Genomic DNA, 21752 nt, shown 5'->3' on the forward strand with positions numbered 1-21752 from the left:
ACACACTGGGGCCTATCATGGGGAGGGGGGAGGGGGGAGGGATTGCATTGGGGAGTTATACATGATATAAATGATGAATTGATAGGTGCTGACGAGTTGATGGGTGCAGCACACAAACATGGCACAGGTATACATATGTAAGAAACCTGCACGTTATGCACATGTACCCTAGAACTTAAAGTTTAATAAAAAAAAAAATAAGCTTTAGTTTACCTGTAAGACTTCATACATTCTTATTTATTTATTTATTTATTTATTTATTTATTCATTTATTTTTGAGACAGAGTCTCGCTCAGTTGCCCAGGCTGGAGTGCAGTGGCACGATCTCGGCTCACTGCAAGCTCTGCCTTCCGGGTTCCCGCCATTCTCCTTCCTCAGCCTCCCGAGTGGCTGAGACTACAGGTGTCCACCACCACGCCCGGCTAATTTTCTTTTGTATTTTTAGTAGAGACGGAGTTTCATCGTGTTGGCCAGGATGGTCTCAATCTCCTGACCTCGTGATCTGCCCGTCTCGGCCACCCAAAGTGCTGAGATTACAGGCGTGAGCCACCGCTCCCGGACACATTCGTATTTTCTTAAGGACCGTATCCAATACTGAGAAAGATAAATGTTAATTAGTTAAGAAAATAAAACAATTTTTTGAATAAAATATATGGTTTAATGTTGAAACCAGTGACCTTGAATCAACAAATGATAGCCTTTAACAAGACCACAAAAGTCTCATTTATTAAACAAAAGTGACATTTCTAAATTATTTTGAGTAGAAAATAATTTATTTTTATTTCCCTTTTATTTTTAAGTTCTCGAGTCGCTTCTTTCTCTTAATTTATATAGTTTTAATTTTTATGGGTACATAATAGTTGTATATATCTATGGAGTATATGTGATGTTTTCATACAGGCATACAAGGTGTAATGACCAAATTAAGGTAACTGGGGTATCTATTACCTCAAGCATTTATCACTTCTTTGTGTAAGGAACACAAAGTACTTTTGTAAGCACGATTTCACTCTTTTAGTTATTTTAAAACATACAATGAATTATTGTTAACTATTTTATTCATTCTATATTTTCTGTACTTATTAACCATCCCTACTTTATTCCCCACTCTCCACTACCCCTCCTAGCCTCTGGTAGACAACAGTTTACTCTCTATATCCATGGTTTTTATTTATTCTCATTTTTGTTATTTTTAGCTTCCACAAATGAGTAAGAATATGTGAAATTTGTCTTTCGGCTTGTGCCTGGATTATTTCACTTAACATAATGTCCACCAGCTCCATCCATGTTGTTGCAGATGACAGGATTTCATTATTTTTAATTAATGAATCATATTCCAATATGTATATGTACCACATTTTCTTTACCCATTCAACCATTGATGGCCCCTTACATTGATTTCATACCTTAGTTATTGTAAATAATGCCACAGTGAACATGGTACTGGCATAAAAATAAACATATAGACACTTGGAACATAATAGAGAACCCAGAAATAAATCCACACATTTAGCAGTGATGTCATTTTTTGACAAGGGTACCAAGAGCTTACACCGAGTAAAGAATAGTCTCTTCAATAAATGGTGCTAGCAAAACTGGATATCCACATGCAGAAGAGTGAAACCAGACACCTCTTGCCATATACAAAAATCATATCAAAACTGATTAAACACTTAAATCTAAGACCTTGAACTATGAAACTAAAAAAAAACACTAGAAAAACACTCCAGGACTTTTTTGGGCAAAGATTTCTTGACTAATACCTCACAAGCACAGGCAATCAAACCAAAATAGACAAATGGAATCACATCAAGCTAAAAGCTCCTGCACAACAGAGGAAACAATCAGCAAAGTGAAGCGACAACCTGTTAGAAAAGGAAAATATTTGCAAAGCACCCATATAACAAAAGATTCACAAGCAGACTATATAAGGAGCTCAAACTATCTAATAGGAAAAAATAAAATAATCTGACTATAAAATGGGGAAAAAATATCTGAACAGACATTTCTCTGAAGAAGACATACATATAGTCAAGTGTATGAAAAAATATTCATATCAAAAAGATTCTAATCAGAGAAAGGCAAATCAAATCTATAATAAAATATCATCTCACCCTAGTAAAAATGGCTTTTATCCAAAAACAAGCAACAATGAAGGATGTGGAGGAAGGGGAACCCTCGCACACTGTTGATGGAAATGCAAATTAGTATACTCACTGTCAATAACAGTGTGGAGGTTCCTCAAAAAACTAAAATTAGAATTACCACGTGGTCCTGAAATCTTACTACTGTGTACATATTCAAAAGAAAGGGAATTGATACATCAGAGAGATATCAGAACTTCTTGAATCTTTCTTCATATAGTCAATATTATAAATTTGTATTTAATATACAAAGTAGTATGACATGTCTATACTCTAACATTGATTCTAAATAATTTTGGAATTTCATCACCCTATTTTTATCTATTGAACAATTGTGCCCTCTACCCCAACCAACAAAATTATTGTCCATTTAAAAAACCAACAAATTAAATAATTATGCATGCTAAAATATAAACTGCTGTTATTATTTTCAGAATTGTGTTTAGTCTTGCAACATCTTGACATTGTGGAACACCTAAAAATGAAACATGTAATGTATCACTAATCCTTCTTCCATGCTTAGATAATTTCTAGAGACCTATCAATACAATAGATTTAAAATAGTTTTGAAAGATGTATGAGTGCATGCAGATTTTTTACCGTTTTGCAAAATAGTTCATAATATGTTTTCTCTGTTTCTTACTGATGTTTTTATGACAGTTCACCAGAGCTCTTGCATTTTTAACATATATCCTTATTCGCTTTATTACTATACTTTTACCTTTTTTATATTAAAATAAGCATATATTCACAAAAATTGACAAAAATAATCTAGTGTTTCTTATTACCAAGCATTCTTCAAAAGTGACTCATTCAAAATTACAATGCACGCTCAAAACCAAAAAATTGATTGTCATAATGCGCATCTAGAATTGAATATTCATTTTATAAAAACTATTTTAAGACCAGGCACAGTGGCTCAGGCCTATAATCCCAGCACTTTGGGAGGCCAATGCAGGCGGATTACGAGGTCAGGAGATTGAGACCATCCTGGCTAACACAGTGAAACCCCGTTTCTATTAAAAATAAAAAATATTAGCCAGGCGTGGTGGCACACGCCTGTCGTCCCAGCTACTCGGAAGGCTGAGACAGGAGAATCTCTTGCACCCGGGAGGCGGAGGTTGCAGTGAGCCGAGATCGCACCACTGCACTCCTGAGCCTGAGCGACAGAGCAAGACTCCATCTCAAAAACAAACAAACAAACAAACAAACAAACTTTTAAAATATGGCTCTTCAGCAAAAAACTATCACTAGTTTAAAATTTTCTCATTTATTACTGCATGCTTATCTTCCTCATTAACCTGCAAACGTTGTGGATTTGAACATTTACCACCATTAAAATTAAATTATTTTGAACTACATGGTAGATTTCTCTCTCATTTTGAATGTACTTTATTCTTTGTTAAATGTCCTTTCTTTTCTTTTGAGACAGGATCTCACTCTGTCGCCCAGGCTGGAGTGCAGTGATGTAAATGCAGCTCACTGCAGCCTCAGCCTCCCGGGCTCAAGTAATCATCCTACCTCAGTCTCCCGAGTAGCTGAGACCACAGATGTACGCCACCATGCCTGGCTAAGTTTTGTGTTATTTTTTGCAGAGACAGAGTCTTACTATGTTGCTCAGGCTGGTCTCAAGCTCCAGGGCTCAAGCAATCCTCCTGTCTTGGCCTCCCAAAGTCCTGGATTGCAGGTATGAGCCCCCATGCCCAGACACTTTGTTTAATTTCTGGACCTTCTCACAATCTTATTCCTTCTATCATTGCCTCCTTCTACTTCATTTTCTTCATCAAAAGCACAATTTCATTCTTATTTTACCTGGATTTCTATTCTGTATATCATTAACAAGAAAATATTATTCATTAGAAACCCTAAAACTTTTCTGAGTTAGAACATATCACAAATAGATTCAAAACTCATAAAACATATTACCAGTGTTTGTCTCTGCATGAGAGTGAAGTGATAAAGATTATGTGGTTTATGTTCTTCATTGCTTTATTGAGAACACATAATAGTATTTTTGTAGATAAGCCAAGATAATCCATAATATATAATAATATATATTAATATATAATAAAACACATATATGATACATATGTAATATATATATGTTACACACACATATATATAATAAAACACAGACTGCATGCGCACATGTCTAGTGAGGTAGCGGAGTGATTATATTAAGTTTTAATAAGTCCAACTATTAGAAAGAATGTTATTTCTTCTTAGTTTCCAACCATTGGCATTGCTTCAGTTCAATGTGTCAGTTCCTATAGGTAGCCGCAAGCATATATCAGCTTGAAATGATTATCTTTCTCTCTGTGCAGCCCACTTCCTGCTTGTATGTGCAAAGATATTTGAGAATGGATCAATCCCAACTATAAGATTGTATGTACTATTTAAATTGGATATAAATATCTAATAAGACTCTAAGTTGCCACTGCTTTGCTTGTAAATTTATATTAGTTACAGAACTTTGAATCTGTTAAATCAGAGTTTTGGTTTCTACATAAGAAAATAGCCTTTTCCAAAATCAGTTTAATGCGTAAATATATAGTTTTTGTGTTTGCTTTCCTTTCATTTAAATGAGAAGATAAAATCACACACTGTTGGCCAGGAACAGTGGATCATGTCTATAATCCTATTATAGCTTTGAGGAGGCTGAAGGCAGATCGCTTGAGCCCAGGAGTTCAAGACCAGCTAGGGCAACGTGGCAAAACCTTGTCTCTACAAAAAAAAAATACAAAAAAAAAAAAAAGAAAAAAATAGCCGGGCATTGTGGAGCATGCTTGTAGTCCCAGCTACCCTGGAGGTTGAGATGGGAGGATCATCTGTGCCCAGGAGGTTGAGCCGTGATCCCACCACTGCACTCCAACCTGGGCAACAGAGCGAAACTGTCTCAAAACAAAACAAAACAAAACAAAACAAACAAAAAAAGGCACACACTGTTAGTAATTAGGTAATGATGAATTCACAACTTATAATAGGTTGAAAGAGTTAAAAACTAATAATGAAGACTGCTGGGAGAAAATCATTTGGAACATTTGGAATAATTTTTAAGAGATATTTTTCTAGACAAAATGGAATAGAGACCTTACAGAAAACTTTGCTTATAGATATTTTTTTTTTCAAAACAACTTGCATTTATGTTAGGAAATAAAACAACTAGGGGTTGGCAAAAAGAAAACAAAGAAACATTGTCTGAAAAGGAAGTTTTATTTCCCAGGGTAGTCTATCAGTTAGCAGCTATGCTCATAATGAGCATAATACAGTGCATTTTCATATTCTATTGAACTCTGCACAGCTTCCCCCAAACACACAACAAATGAACAAGAGTAGAACTCCAGGATTTTATTTAATTCAATATTGAATAAATATTAAATGCAGACAGGGAATTGTAAATAGCAAAAGGAGACTCTACTGAATCTAAATTGTGATGAAAATACCAAGGGGAAATCATTGTCCCAATTTGCTATTTAGAAAGAAAATTTATGTGAATAATAAGACCAGACTTTCCAAAAACTTCCACTTAATGGTTATCTACCATGTTCTGTTGTTACAGAGGTTTTGTTGTTCAATTTCTTTACTTTTCCTATGATGGTTCACATTGATGTTTCTCCTGGAGTGGGTTCTTACCCTGTCCTAAAATGAAAACTATACATCTACTCAGCAGGATCTAGTGTTTTTAAAGCCATATTCTGTTCTGTGACTAGCACAATGCAAGGACTCAATAAATGTTAAAAATGAATAATTAACGGACAATAATAATCAACATTCTGGCTTTAAAAGGCTCCCAGAAACACAGTCTGTCTAAAGCGAGCTCCCAGTGTCTCCTTTATTTACAAAATCAAAGCAGCTTTTACTCAAATCACTGAACACTGGGCATGAAGTACCCTCTGGATTTATTCCTTTGTTCAGAAGAAATCATCTGTATCTTACTGACTCTCTGAATGCTAAATGTTAATGGCTTCTTCTTACTTAGCTTGTCATTTGGCTCTGTAAAATAATGTAAATTCAGGTCAAAAATGTTTCTTTAAAAAATTTGGTAGTCTTGGATATATATGTCTGGACTTTATATATTATATAAAATCATAATATTTTCTTTCAAAAAATCATTAATGTCAATTAAATGTCTTCAAAATAAGAATATTCTGATAACTTGTCTTTGGTTCTTTATAGAGACTCTGCACCACATTGATCTGGACCAAAATGGAATGTGATGCACAATCTCACAGTTCAAAATGAAAATAAAATGCTACTTTCCATTTGCTAGTAAAATGTTTTCTGTGTTTTGCACTGAACTACATTGGAATTTTTGTCATTTTTGCTTGTCTTTTACTTAAGCTTACTCTTTGATACTTTTTTTAGCAGAGTGAAAGATTTGCCACCTTCTCTAATGTTAAAAAAATAAGCTAGCATACTAACACGTATAGACCTCTAGAAATAATAGAAGAAAACAGTTTCCCCTCTGCTTGAACCAATGTTCTCCAGAATATCTTTTCTAAATTAAAGGAATTACTGGGCAAACATGAAAATTCCTAAACCCCATGTGAGATTTATGGAATTTGTATCTCTGAAAGAAGGGCAGGAAAATATGCAGTCTTCACAGTTTTCTGAGTTGTTCTGTGTGTAACAACTGAACTTATAGACACACACACACACACACACACACACACAACATGCACACTGAATTTCACTGTCCTCCACCAGAGTTTTCTAGTTCCTCACCTCCCGATATTCTTGGGAACAACTGATATCAGTGCATTACAATAAAATCTTGAGTTTCCAATGGAATTCACTATTATGAGATACACTAATGTCAGAATGCAGGAATCCATTAATTTCTATGAGAAAATTATTTTCCATAATCTAGTATGTGCAGAAATGTAGCCATTAATATAATCCAGGCAGACATTTCATTGAAAAAGTCTGAAGAAAGTTAAATCACTTTATCGAAGATATGGTAAGTCTAATTGTTGCTGTAGATTAACATCCTTCCTAATGGTGACCTTATTTTTTGCGCCATTATTGTTCCGTTAAATAAATGATACAAATATTCTTTCTGTCTTCTACTCCGAATGTTCTCCTTTTCATGAAGCATTGCTATCTTTGAAATTTCACCACTTTTGCGAAGTTACTCATGCAAGAGTTGAAAATCAAAGTGGTTTTGCATGAGCTTAAAACACAAAGCTGGCAGTCAAAGAACTCAATCACTTTTTAGAGTGTATCGTGATGTGTAAAACATCAAAATAGAAGTTACTGCTTAATTTCTATTTTCTAGAAGTATAAAACATGAGCTTAAAGATAAATTCTCTTCACTTGTCTTCACTTAGAAATATTTGCTGTAATGTTTTGAAACAAGATCCTCAACATAATTTATTAGAAAACTAACATTATAAACGTGAAAGTGGTAGAGATGGAAAATACAAAACAAAGTAAAATAAAAATAACTAAAAAAAAAAAAAGAAAACACCCCTTAAAACGTCTTACATTACTGTATTATTGTGTTCTTAACTACCATTGAGCGATTAAAATCAAATTTCGATGTTGTATGCTTATTTCCAGATTTTTATTCTGACCCAAGCTATGGAAATTCAGTCTTCTTTGACTAGATTAAAATTCAAACTGCCAGGCCATTCAGAAATTGCTATTTCTAATATCTCTATTAAAAATGGATTATGTTGTTAAAATCCTTCAATTTTGGAGTATTTCTGAACCCTCAAAGAGAGGGAAATACTCTGGTAATTACTTCATATATGTGGTGTCCAAAAATTTGTCCAATATCCCAGGCTATGTATCAGAAGAGATGGCACTCTAGTCAACATGATCAACCCTATTAGATCTAATGCCTGGCCCCATTGTGATATTTTCTCTACCACTCTATGATAGATTGCATAACAAGAATTTGTGAAGATTAGTTTCCAGTTCTCAAAAATGCTATCCTTAAATCAGAGTAGACAGCAAATTTCTACCAAAGCCTCAGAAAACTAAACCAAAAAGTTCTATGCTGGCAACCATGCCTAGAAGGCTGACTTAGGGCAGATGTGCACTTGGCAATCAGTACCCAGCTAAATTACTCAGTTCCTGGTGCCATGATGATACCAACATCCTACACAGAGCAGCATCTGGAAAATCAATAAAGCAATCCAAAGTTTGCACCAATGGCCCAGAAATAGGTCTTTTATCACTATTTTGCTGTTCCAGCAAGTAGGTATTCATGGTGGATCTTTCAATTAAGAGATGAGTAAGGACAAGCATACATTTTAGAAGTCTCACCATATTAGGCCATGAATAAATATCAAGCTAATTGAAGATTTATTTGCATGTAGTTTATTTTCTTATCTAGGTTCTAGACTTGCTTTCACAGTACTCCCAATGATATCCAGTCAGATATACAGGGATATATGAATATGGTTGCTCTGAGAGTGAAAGATAATATTGAGAATAAGCATATGCTATCTGTATCAGGCAAAGTATATGAGGGAGGAGTCTGAATTACTTTCATTTTCTCAGCTAATTTTCCAGTGCCTAAGTGGAGAGGCTCAAGTTGCAAAAGAATAATGAATAATATAAAAATAAAGGACTCAAATTGGAATTTAAAAGTTCTCAATTGTAGAAATATTGGATTTATGGCCTAATGGCTAATAAATTCCAATTTAGGAAATTTTGTTTCTAATCTAACTGTATTATGTAAGAAAAGAAAATAGCGTTTCAAGGCAACAACGTAGGGAAGCCACTGTATGTACTCAGATATATGCTCACATGTATCAGATGTCTTATTTATAAAAGTTAGAGATCGTTTTGCAAAAAATCATTTATTACAGATGAACTTAGTGGAGAGGTTAAGACATTTGCAGGTTATGCAGAGAAGATCTAACAATTTTTTTTCTTTTTAGTTATCATCGTTTCAATTTTAGATTAAAATTATATTTTCCTTGTTATATATTAAACTACAGAGGAAAATAGCACAAAATGCAAAATGTCCCCTTTGGTCTAAACTTTCAGTACTATTTTTCTGCTCATATAAAATTACTATTATTTGCTTAATGTGTCGGTCTCTGATCCTCTTTCTATATGTTGATTAACACATATGAGTAAAAGTTTAAACACAAATATGCAAACATAGATTCATACCTACTCCACAGATATATTTATGTTTTATACAAATGAAATTCTATTTTTGAACTATTTTTATCTTCTGTATTTCATCCGTTGACACTGTATCTTAGAGTTTGTTCATGTTAGTTAAGGAAAATCTATCTTTTTCCTTTAAATTGCTGCACTGTATTCTTTAGTTTAGATTTGTCAATACTTTGTTTAAACTCTCTCATAGTGGCCAGCCTATAGGTAGTTCTAGTTTTCATAATGGGAAAATAAAATTGGTGTAGAAATCCTACGTACATATTCTTATGTAGAAGTAAGACTATTTATTTAATGTAAATTCACAGAAGTAAATGGCCTATTCAAAGAGGCCATGTTTATTTCCAGTTTTGAAAGACAGCCACATTTATACCTCAAAAGTCTCTGTCCGTTTATACTCTACAAAGGACATTTAAGAGAGCGAACCAGCATGTGATTTTTTCGGGTAGAGAAAGCTAAGTTAAAACAGTGCAACTCTACACGTTTATCATCATTATAATTCTATTTTTTAAACAAAATAGTGGCTAGGTGTGGTGGCTCTTGTCTGAAAATCCAGCACTTTGGGAGGCTGAGGCAGGCAGATCACTTGAGATCAGGAGTTTGAGACCAACCTGAACAAGATGGCAAAACTTCATCTTTACAAAACATATAAAAATTAGCCAGGCATAGTCCCAGCCACTTAGGAGGCTGAGGTGGGAGGATTGCTTGAGCCAGGGATATTGTAGTGAGTCCAGGTTGTGCAATTCACTCCAGCCTGGGTGACAGAGTGAGACCTTGTCTGGAAAAAAAAAAAGGAAAAATAAATTTATACCTTTTCTTATTATCCTATTATAATAGAATATTTTTATAATTGCTTATTTGGGGCTTTTTTTACACATAATGTAACTACAGAAACTCATTTATTTATTTCTATTTATAGATACATATATGTATATGTATAATTATCTTTCACCTTTACACTTGTAATTGAATGTATATCTTATTACAGAGTTGGGGCTTTTTTAATCATGTCAGTGAAATCTGTCATGTTTTACAAAGAGATGGGAGAGTACTGTATCTGCTCAAATATATATATATACACATACACACACATGTATATATGTATAATCCTATATATCAGATATTATAATGTTTAGATATTATTTTGAAAAAAACACTTATTATAAATGAATTTATAGAGAGGCCAATACATTCTGAGAGTTGTAAAGAAAAAATTTCAGGGTTTTGCATTTTGTATTTGTCTTAGAAATATATCCTTGATTCAACTATTATAAACATATTCCTAATGTTTTCTTCTGATGTTTGTTTTACATTTATTTATTCAATTCATCTGTAATGTACTTTGGGGCATATTATGAGATAAAGGCCACAATGTATGGAATTACAAATGGATAAGTGGATAAGTATCTAATAGATGTGAACAAGAAGATTTAGTATTGTAAAAATGTCCCTTTTTTTTTTTTTTTTGAGACAGAGTATTACTCTGTTCCCCAGGCTGGATTCAGTGGCATGATCTTGGCCTCCACCTAGTTCTAGTGATTCTCATGACTCAGCTTCCCAAGCAGCTGGGATTACAGGCCTATGCCAACATGCCCTGTTAATTGTCATAGTTTTTGTAGAGACAGGGTTTTGCCATGTTGCCCAGGATGGTCTCCAACTCCTGGTCTCGAGTGATCCCACTTCAGCCTCCCAAAGAGCTGGGATTACAGGCATGAGCCACTGTGCCTGGCCAATTCTTTCAAAAGTGATCTATAGATTTAATGCAACTCCATTCAAAATGTCAGTGATATGATTTAAAGGATTTGACAAATTGATACTAAGATTTAGGGATGAGGGAGAGTCTAGTACAGCCCAGTCATATTTAAAGACACATGTACAGACAAAGTGGGCATGTCACACCTCATGATAAAAAAGTTGTAAATCTATAAAAAGACAGTCTCATTTGGAAGTAGATAGAAAAACAAAGGATAAAGTTGACAGAGACACTGACCTCCGTATATATGAAACTTTATAGAGGTGACAGAGTGTACTCCGAGGGAAAAGCAAATGGATAGTGCCGCAATAAACATACGTGTGCATGTGTCTTTGTAGTAGCATAATTTATAATCCTTTGGGTATATACCCAGTAGTGGGATGGCTGGGTCATATGGTACATCTAGTTCTAGGTCCTTGAGGAATCGCCATACTGTTTTCCATAATGGTTGAACTAGTTTACAATCCCACCAACAGTGTAAAAGTGTTCCTATTTCTCCACATCCCCTCCAACACCTGTTGTTTCCTGATTTTTTAATGATTGCCATTCTAACTGGTGTGAGATGGTATCTCATTGTGGTTTTGATTTGCATTTCTCTGATGGCCAGTGATGATGAGCATTTTTTCATGTGTCTGTTGGCTGTATGAATGTCTTCTTTTGAGAAATGTCTGTTCATATCCTTTCCCCACTTTTGGATGGGGTTGTTTGTTTTTTTCTTGTATATTTGTTTGAGTTCTTTGTAGATTCTGGAAATGAGCCCTTTGTCAGATGAGTAGATTGCAAAAATTTTCTCCCATTCTGTAGGTTGCCTGTTCACTCTGATGGTAGTTTCTTTTGCTGTGCAGAAATAGCAAAGACTTGGAATCAACCCAAATGTCCATCAGTGACAGACTGGATTAAGAAAATGTGGCACATATACACCATGGAATACTATGCAGCCATAAAAAAGGATGAGTTTGCGTCCTTTGTAGAGACATGGATGCAGCTGGAAACCATCATTCTTAGCAAATTATCACAAGAAGAGAAAACCAAACACCGCATGTTCTCACTCATAGGTGGGAACTGAACAATGAGCTCACTTGGACTCGGGAAGGGGAACATCACACACTGGGGCCTATCATGGGGAGGGGGGAGGGGGGAGGGATTGCATTGGGGAGTTATACCTGATATAAATGATGAATTGATGGGTGCTGACGAGTTGATGGGTGCAGCACACCAACATGGCACATGTATACATATGTAACCTGCACGTTATGCACATGTACCCTAGAACTTAAAGTATAATAATAAAAAAAAAAAAAAAAAAAAGAAAAGCAAATGGAGTAGAGATCTGGTTGTTACTGTGGGAAAAGTTAAATAAAATGGCTAATCATCTTACATAATAGCAATCCTCTTTAGATAGATAAAGGACTTACATATCTAAGTCAAATTTTAAATTCTTGGAATAAAACATAAATTAATATTCTGACCTAGAGGTTGGAATGTATCACTAAAATATGACAGTAAAAGCACTAGACACACACAACATGCTGTTCATCTACCTATATTTAATTATAATTTCTGTTCAATATTTAATACTCTAAAAAGGGAAAAATAATACAAATTGGGAGAAGAGATTTACAATACATGTAGCCAACCAAGAGTTAATGTAAAACTTAGATCGGTAAGGAAAATCAAAGACCCAGTAAAAAGGGAAAATAAAAATAATTATCAAACACAATCTGCTGAATATCCCATCAAGCAATAATTTTAGTATAAACTGCAATATTCTAATTGTTGCATTAGTAAGGTGTGGAATGCAACACTTTAATATGTAGTAGTAATAATGTGTCTAATATTTCCATGTAAAAGTTAACAAATATATGTTACACTTGGGAAATAAGAGAAAAATTATCCTGTAATTATATATGTATCATATATATAAATAACAAGTAATTAAGAAATTATGTATGAATAATGGTTTTGATATGTCATGTTTTTTCTAGTTTATTCATAATTCAAGAGAAAGTGCAGATTTCAGACAGAAGAAAATTTCAGTTTATATTTTAATCTCTAATGCTTGAAACAAAATATTTTGAGCATAATCTCTAGAAAAAAAAATCACATTTTTATTAATTAACCCACAAAATCCACTGGTGCATGCATATATATATAGTTTGTAATGAAGTCTCTAGAGTCTAAAAAAAGGAACGTAAATTTTAAAGAAGTAATTTTGTTTTTCTTATTCTGCTTAGATCAAAATTAATGGTATTTTTATTTAATTAAATTAATTTATTTATTTATTGAGGCAGAGTCTTGCTCTGGAGCCTGGAGTGCAGGCTGGAGTGCAGTGGTGCAATCACAGCTCACTGCAGCCTCAAACTCCAGGCTTAAGTGATCCTCCTGCATCAGCCTTCCGAGAAGCTGTGACTACAGGAGCGTGGCACTGTGACTGGATAATTTATTTTTTATTTTTTGTGGAGATAGGGTCTCACTTTTTTGGCCTGGCTGGTCTCAAACTCCTGGGCTACAGCTATCCTCTCTCCTCAACTTCCCAAAGTCCTGGGATTAGAGGCAAGAGACACTGCACCCAATCATAATAATATTTTTAAAATATCAGTCAGATCCTCATAAAAAATAAAAATAAAAACTAGTCAATACCAAAATGACGTAAGAAATTTAAATGACTTTTTTCTTTTTTTTTTTTGAGATGGAGTCTCGCTTTGTCACCCAGGCTGGAGTAAAGTGGCGTGATCTCGGCTCACTGCAACCTCCACCTCCCGGGTTCAAGGAATTCTCCTGCCTCACCCTCCCAAGTAGCTGGGATTACAGGTGCCCACCACCACGTCCAGTTATTTTCTATATTTTTAGTAGAGACAGGGTTTCACCACCTTGGCCAGGCTGGTCTTGAACTCTTGACCTCGTGATCCACTCGCCTCAGCCTCCCAAAGTGCTGGGATTACAGGTGTGAGCCACCACGCCCAGCCAATAAATTCTTATTGATATTATTCCACTGTATGTTCTTTTTGCTTTCTATGCATATCATAAATATTAAATTATCAATATTACAAACAAATAATGATCAGCAGGCAATATTTATATTCCCTATGTTTGAAATTATCTTACTTGTTTTCATTGAACTATTATGGAGACAACTGATAACTCACATGCAGTTGCAAGAAAAAATACACAAAGATCCTGTGTTCCCTTTACTCAATTTCCCCAAAAGGTAAAACTTGCAAAAATTATAGTACAATATCCAAGATACTGTATCAGGATATCGACATTAATACAATCTACAGGTCTTATTTAAATTTCCCCAGTTTTACTTGTACTCATTTGTGTTTGTGCTTGTGTTTGTGTATAGTTTTATACATTTATATCATATATGTAGATACATGTATCTACCAACATGATCAAGATGCTAAATAACTATATCAGTATAAGGATTATTTTTATTGTCTTTTTGTAATTACATCCATATCACTGAAGCAATCATGCTCCACACCATCCCCACCCCAGTCCTAAACCCTGTCAAACAGTAATCTGTTTTTTCTCCATTTCTACAATTTTGTAATTTCAAGAATGCTATAGGAAATAATATAATATTTAACTTTTTGGGACTGATATTATTCATTCAGCTTAATTATGTGTGTCAATATTTTGTTCCTTTTTATTGCTAAGTGTCACATTTTATGAATGTACCATGGTGTGTTTATTCACTTTTTGAAGGACATCTCGTATATTTTTAGTTTTGGGCTATAACAATGAAAACTACTATGAGTGTTCATGTACAGGTTTTTCTGTAAACATAGTTTAAATTCTCTGTGATGAATGTCCACAGGTCCAATTGTTGAATTGTTAAAATTTAACTAGGTTATGATGCAGTAATAAACAGTCATTTATTTTCAAGGCTTAACAAAATAATACACAATGCATGTCCAAAGACAGTGAGTGTGTCAGATCCGTTAATTAAGATTACTCAAGAACTCGGGCAAATGGAAGGTGTAGTCAAGATTTACTTGTCAAAACAAACAAAAAAAATTGGCTACTGGTTCACAAATCCCAGAAGAAACCTGATACATTTCTGCTCCTATAAGTTGAGAAAACAAGAAAGGGGAGATGAGGAAGTGCTCAAACAATATTTTTGAATAGCAGCCATAATCATTCATTGTCAACCAAACTTTAAAAAATTATTCAGATTCATTTTTGTCATAAAATGATGTTTGTTCCACCAATAAGGTATAAACACTTGGTAGCATTTCCTTTCCTGTGACTAATGAGCCTTTTACAGAGTTATCAGCGAAATCCCCAAAACATTCGGATCCTGACAGAGATTTATTTTGTTGGGCAACAGATTACACCATACCCAAATAGGAGTGCAAATAAAAAGCTGTATCACATCCAACCATTCTTCAGTTCAATAAATCAATATCTGCTATGTCTATGCCCTGGATGTAATCCTGTCTTAGAATAAAGAGGTTATTAAAAAATGGAATATACACTTACTTTTCCTTTTTTAAAAATATTTAATTATTGTTTATGTTAATTTCCCAAATTTTAAAATATTGGAACTGATCACAGTACTTAAATAGTTCTATAATATTTTCATCTTTCCTTAGAAATCCAAAGTTTTTTTTCCTATAGTTAAACAGTTAAGAAATATAATTCAACATTTAATTGAGTAATATAAACATTAATTAGCTATCAAAAGTCACATTGAAGAGTCTAAAATATTAATGAACCAAAAATAAATCCAAGGGCCAAGGGGGGTAAAGTGATAAAAACCTAGAGCAAGTTAGCATTAAAATTTGAAGGAAAATATTTCACTATATCCCCGGAAAAGGTAAAAGTCATCCATAAAGGAGACTAATTTAAACTCAAAGGAATGAACACACGCAAACACACATATTTAAACTAAAAGACAATTACAATTTAGTCACTAAAGAAACCTGTAAAATATATTTTAAAAACTGGCTAAAATAATCATATTCATCAATAAATATACAATTTCAACATTCAGCTAAAGGAGAAATAAACTTTCTAAAACAAAAATAAAATTTTGCCCAATCATGTTTAGTTAGCATAAAAGGTCTGGAATGGTTATGATGACATTTTATTAAATAAGGCAAAATTTAAGTATAAATATTGAGGGTCATGATACCTGTTTAATTTCTCACCATTATGAAGTTTCAGTTATTTTTAGAGTCATGGTATCCATCTAATGGATTCTAAACAATTCAACTGAGGAGAAAGACAAAGACAGAAACAGAGATAATGGAGAGATTTATAGGGCATGGAGAAATAGAGTATGTGCGTGTGTGTGTGTGCGTGTGTGTGTGTGTACACAAGAACTTAAAGTTTAACCAAACCAAATATTTAGTAGAAAAACATATTTCTTTCTTTTCTAAAAAGTTGAGCTGGACTACTCCTAAACCATCCTTTTGTTTCTCATAGGTATATAGTTTGATCCCTATGCTTTCTAAAATGTTACTATCTAAGTCTTGGAATTAATTCAATATTATAATTTAATTTGTATTGAATTACTAATTGTTATCATAGTTTAACTTTTTAAAGCAAATACAGGAATTTCTGAGATTTATTGAGAATATAACTTTAGTAATACAGAATGGGATAGCAATGTGCCATTGTGCATTATAAGTGAACCATAAGTTTTTTTTTTTTTTCTTTTGTGTTCTAGGAGCATTTGAAGCTAAATTTCAGAAACATATAAACCTATTCTTGTAAAGTATACAGCTCATTCAGCAATGCACATAAAGCTGAATCACTAAAGTATGCTGATTGATCAATAAAGTTTGTGGCTACATTTGTAAAATGGGTGAAAATTAAACCATTTCACTATTTGGTTCAGTAAGTTAAGAGCATAATGGTTCAAGCAGTATTTTATGCATTTTAAGTCAAGCACATTGTACATTGCAAAGCAGTCAACTGTGAAAACATGGTATTTCAGTGATTAGGTAAGAGTATTAAATTTGAAATAAAATTAGTAATTTAGACAGATAATTACACAAAATGCTGGTGAGCCACTGAATTTCTTTTATCTGTCTCTAACCTTTAAAAACTTTTAGTATCTCACCTTCCTTTATACATAGCTCTTCTTTGAAAACTACCTGATTGTTACTGGTAGCAGGCATGAAAATGCATTTATTACATTTGTAAAATTTATAAGATATGATAGCAATTTATAAGTTTGATGCATATTGATGTAACTTAAATAACTAAAATCATGCTTTAAAAATCTGGTTATTTATATGTATGTATAACATCAATAGTTACTTCCAATACCAAAAAAATTATAACATGGTACGTGATAAGGTAGGTTTTTCAAAAAAGATTCAACTCTTTCAGTTGATTTCCTATGTGGTTATGGTTATAAAATGAAAGTCTCTTTTGAGTGAGGGTTTTGGAAGAGGCTATTTTTTTAGGGACTATGGTTCAGAGACACCAAAGTTTCAATTACAGCAGCATCTAGAACCTTTGATCCAAAGGTTCCACCTGGAAACACTGGTAATAAGAGCAAGATGTCTTTTCTAGTTGCAAGCTGTCAGTGGAATGGTGAGTAACAGACTTAAGCAAAAGAGGATTTAATTGAACAGAGGTTTATAATCTGCTACTTGGTCAAGAGTAGACATAGAAAAAAATATATATCAACATTGCCTTTCTCAAGGAACCTACCATTTTTGAAGAAATTTAATCTTACCTACAAAAGACAAAGGAATATGAGACATTAAAATATAATTGTAATATCCTAATATCTGTAAAAGCAACAGGTGCTATCACATTTCATAAATGGTGAAGCTTATGTAATTTGAAATATAAGTAAGATTGTGAAAGAAGAAATGAGCAACATCTGCAGGTCTTAACCTTGCTATGGCAAGAGGACAAGAGAATAATAGAAGTCTCAAATTTAAGTTGTTTTGGAAACAGTTTAGTCAACCTTACATCTCATGCCATAGGAATTGGTTAAAATAATTCAGGTACCTACCTTAAGTCTTTTCAATTCATCATGTTGCTCACAATATGCTATAGAAGATTAGCAGTTAAAGTTGAACAGGTAAAATATGCCTAGATTTTGGGTTGGATTTAATCTTATCATTGGAATTTGCTATAGGCTTTTAGAAATAATAGGGACATGAGAATTGGAATATTTTAAGAAAATTATAATTTTTTCTAAAAGGGTTTAAGACAAATATAGATTACTGATTAAAGATTAATTAGTTCTTGAATGACCCAGGCATGAGTTTATGGAGAACTAGAACTAGGTAAGTATTAACAGAAATTAACTCTTGCCCTACCCTAATGATTGAAGAATCATGCAAAAGAGGAGCAAGACACTGGAGGTGGCCAGCATATAAAGTCCTAGGATCAAATTTAAATGCCACACTTGTCCTTCAAGTTGCCTGCTTAGGTCTCATCCAAGTGTATTTTTCTTTCTTTCTTTCCTGTTCTAAAGCTCTGAAATTTGCTTCAATCTCTTTTTCTGCCTTATACCCCTCAGTTGATTTTTTTTCTTCTGAGGAGGCAAGAATTGAGGTTTCTGTAGACCCATATGGAAGATTCAGTGAGGTGAGGTTTGCTTTGTGCAGAAAGGGAATTCTTAGCATATTAGTATAAATGCTAAGTATAAATATTTATATTTAATATAATCATTGAATATTAAAGAGAAGATATTGTAACTAGCCCAATAGTTTCATAGACAGGATTTGTTTGAAATTGACAGAATTTTTTTTAATAAACAGACCTTCCGGTCTGAAAGACTGAAACTTACATTTGTTTTATCTGAGTACCTTCTTCAACTGTAACCCCAGGGCCTCTCAAAAAGTATCAAAAAACTGAAACTCATTAGATTACAGCATCCAGACAATGAGACGTCCCTCATTAGTCATGATTGCTCCCTTACTCTACCCAAGTTCCTGTTTTCTCACACATAGTTACATTTCTTCCCTGCTATATAAATCCCTAATTTTAATTGGTCACGCAGATGGATTTGAGACTGATTTCCCTTCTCCTCATCTGAAGCACTGATTAAATCCTTCTTCCTTGGCAAAAATCATTCTCTCACTGATCGACTTTCTGTGTGGCTAGCAGCAGAAACCAGATGGTACCCCTGGTGTTTCAGTAACAATGACAACTAGAAAGTTCAACACAAGAGTCTTTACCTCGGGAGGTCTGGTAGTATTTGAAAAATGAGCCAAGAGGTAAATAAACATATAAAAGCTACTGAATGCATAGAACAAGAATAAATCTGATAGAAAATTATGAATTAAAAAAAATTATAGACTGATCCCGAGTCTTGGAAGGGGAAAAGAAAATGGGAATGCAAATCAGAATCTAAGTAAAGAAAGTATTTCAAGGGACAGGGAGTGATTAACTATGCCTAAAAATGGCCAGGCCATTGTGTAAGATGATCCGAAAGGCAATCATTTTCTTTAGGAAAATGGAAGACTTTTGCAGTTTCACTCGCAGTCCCATGGTGAAAGACTGGAGTGAATTAAGAATAAAAGGAGACTTGAGGACATGCAGATAGCAAGTACATACATTTTAAAAATAGTTTAACTAAGAAGAGAAAAAGAATAACATAAAGAACTAGAGAAGGATATAAGAAATCAGATTTTTGAAAGATGGCTAATGGTATAACTTTGTTTTAGGCTAAAAGAGATAATCCAATAGAGAGTGAAAGACAGATGGAGCTGGAGAGTTAAGAACTCTTGACAGATGAAACACATTTGAGTGAAACATTGTGGGGCCCAAAGCACAAAGAGAGTGGTGTCTGCCCTTCTCAGTGACAGCAAGAATTGTTTATTCATTACATGTGAAAAGAAGCCAGAGGATACCATGAGTACAGATACTAGTGAGGCGTCATTGTCACTATGTTGGTACAATTTCATATTCTAATTTGATGATTTCTATTTTCTTACTAAAAGGAAGCCAATGAAAAAGGAATCAAATATAGAGGAGGAAAGGGCACAAAAGGAAGAATAATCTCAGGAAAGGAAGATAGAGATGCTGGTAAGCAAAAAAGAGATTGCCTATTAAACATAGAAGTGATTTGCACATTATTTTGAGAAGAAATAAAGTTTTCCAAAATTGACTAAAAGAAAACAGAACTTTCAAATAGTAATAAATTAGTCAGAAACACAAAATTTTATGTTTCTATTTTTTATATCAATGTTTCCATGGAGTTAAGTGGATACAGCTAATTTATACAAGCTTAAAAGAAAAAAGAAGATTAGTTTTACTTGTAGCTGACTTCATTAAAATATTCTTCCTAAGCCATTTGGAAGGCAAACCTCTAGGTAATATTACAGGATGTTAAAGTCATTTAAATACAAATAATGTATGCCATATTTGCATTTAACAAGTTAACCCAAGTTCATCCTACCTGTAGGGCTTTTAAAATGTTATAAAAAGAATAGATAAGCAAAATTGTTTTTAAGTATTAGACTTCAATTCTCAAAACTTAATTTGAAATGTGGAAAGACAAATGCATTTTCTTTGATCTCGGTTGGAATTTGGGGCTGAAATCCACATTTGTAGCTGATCTGTGAACTGTGTGTTGTATAATGAACGGATTCATGGTGAAATCCTTTGGGCTCGTTAGTTTTCTTCTATTGAATAGTGATGCTTCTGGGGTAATGTGATGGTCCACAAACACCAACACTAAAAATGAAATTTTTAGATGGCTAAAATCAAGAAACAGAACAGTGAAATAGTATACCTGGACATGTTACTCTTTACATGCAACAAATCAAAATTATTTAGGCTTCATTTAAAGCAGCAAAAGGCAGCCTGATTAATTCAATGTATGCCTCAATGATCCTCAGCCAAACTCATGGTTGTGACATATGAAATATAATTGGTATGAATTGAAATAGCCTGTCTTCTTTTAATCTTTCATAATAATCCTACTGTGTTAAGGCTAACATTTCTTCATAGTAATATCCCACTGATTGGTGAAGTTTCGTACATGAGGAAAAAAGGGGCATGAAATTTAAGGCACAGTCATCATGTGTGGCCATTCTTGCACTGTTGTTTGAGTGATGTTAAAAGGGTTATCTGTCTTGAAAACATTTGATGTCTCAGGTGAACACCTGCTACCCCCAGATTCACTATGTTATACCAATGCATTAGTATGAATTTGTGCATTTCATCTCCAGAAAGCCACCACTGAAATGTTAACCTGTTCATCAGTGACACTATTAAACAAATAAATTCATATAATTAGAAAAACTTAGAGGATATGGGTCAAGAATAACTCATTTTGATCTCCCAAGAATCATTCTTGGAAGGTTGCTTAAATGACTATTCTTAAATTTCAAAAGTTCAAACAAGTTTAGAAACCTCTATTCCTGAAAGAACAAATATGAGATAGGTAACAAGTTTTTCTAAATCATATTTAAAAAGTAAATTCTAGACTTATATCCAGAAACTATGTGTGTCTTACATCATTCATTATTAGACTGCCTGTTATTCGCTTGGAGTCAATGATTAAAAGACAATTGTTATTGCACTAGCAACAAAGGAAAACTTGGCCCTCAGAAAGCCAAAAATAAACATAACAAATATGAAAAGCCTCTAATTTCTGCCTGTCATCACAAATTCCATGTCATTGCTGGGAGTAGAAAGAGAGAAAGAAGCAAAGAAGGGAAAAGAAAAGAAAAGAAAGAGTAGGGAAGGAAGGAAGGAAGGAAGGAAGGAAGGAAGGAAGGAAGGAAGGA

Source organism: Piliocolobus tephrosceles, chromosome 9 (genome assembly GCF_002776525.5).
Source record: "Piliocolobus tephrosceles isolate RC106 chromosome 9, ASM277652v3, whole genome shotgun sequence".
In the NCBI taxonomy this organism is placed as follows: Eukaryota; Metazoa; Chordata; class Mammalia; order Primates; family Cercopithecidae; genus Piliocolobus; species Piliocolobus tephrosceles.